The sequence below is a fragment of the Arachis duranensis genome, chromosome 1, assembly GCF_000817695.3.
Source record: "Arachis duranensis cultivar V14167 chromosome 1, aradu.V14167.gnm2.J7QH, whole genome shotgun sequence".
In the NCBI taxonomy this organism is placed as follows: Eukaryota; Viridiplantae; Streptophyta; class Magnoliopsida; order Fabales; family Fabaceae; genus Arachis; species Arachis duranensis.
In genome coordinates, this window is record NC_029772.3 from 8,538,162 (window position 1) to 8,539,129 (window position 968).

A 968-nucleotide genomic window follows, 5' to 3' on the forward strand; every position below is an offset into this window, starting at 1 on the left:
AAGAGAAAAACGTGGCTTACCTTAAGATTAATTGTATGGGTTTTGTAGAGCTCTCCGCGGTGAACGCGTGGCCGCAAACGGTGCGGCAATCGGAGCTCTAGATCAAAAGTTATGGTGGTTTGAAGATCAAGTGAGAGATAGAAGTTTGAGAGAGTATTCTTCCCTCATGGCCTCCATTTCAACGTGTGTGTGTGTGTGTAATGAGGAGAGAGAGTGCTGAAAACTAGGATTTTGGTTTAGTTTAGTTGGGCCAAGGGCCCACTTTGGATCCGGTTGGCCCGGTTTGGCCCGTTCGGTCCAATCTTGGTCCGAATTCTATAAAATTGGTACCGAAATTCTCGTCTCAATCTCCTCTATCACATTTAGCCACAAAAATCACATTTTGGGCTTTCTAGAATAAATTCTCATTTATGGGTTAGTTAGCCGTTAATTAACCGGGTTTTACAATGTTCCCTTCCCTTTTTTCTGTGTAGGGAAGAGTATAGCCATTGTGCCTTTGATACGCACATCGATTTGGAAACTGATTGAGAAGAAGAAGATCAATATTCCTTTTCCATCGATGGTGATGCGTTTAGCAATAGCAGCTGGGGTAGAGAGGCATCCGACAGACATCATGTTTGAGGTTCCAAGAGGCAACAAGTTCATTTTGAGGGGAGATCTAAAAGGATCTTTTTTTGTGATTTCAGGTATTTTCTGGCTGAAATTAAGGGACCTGAGCAAAAATCTGATTCAGAGACTGAAAAGGACTGCAGATGCTGTTGGATTCTGACCTACCTGCACTCGAAGTGGATTTTCTGGAGCTACAGAAGCTCAATTGGCGCGCTCTCAACGGCGTTGGAAAGTAGACATCCTGGGCTTTCCAGCAATATATGATAGTCCATACTTTTCCCAAGATTTGATGGCCCAAACCGGCGTTCAAAGTCACCCTCAAGATTTCCAGCATTAAACGCCGGAACTGGCACCAAAGT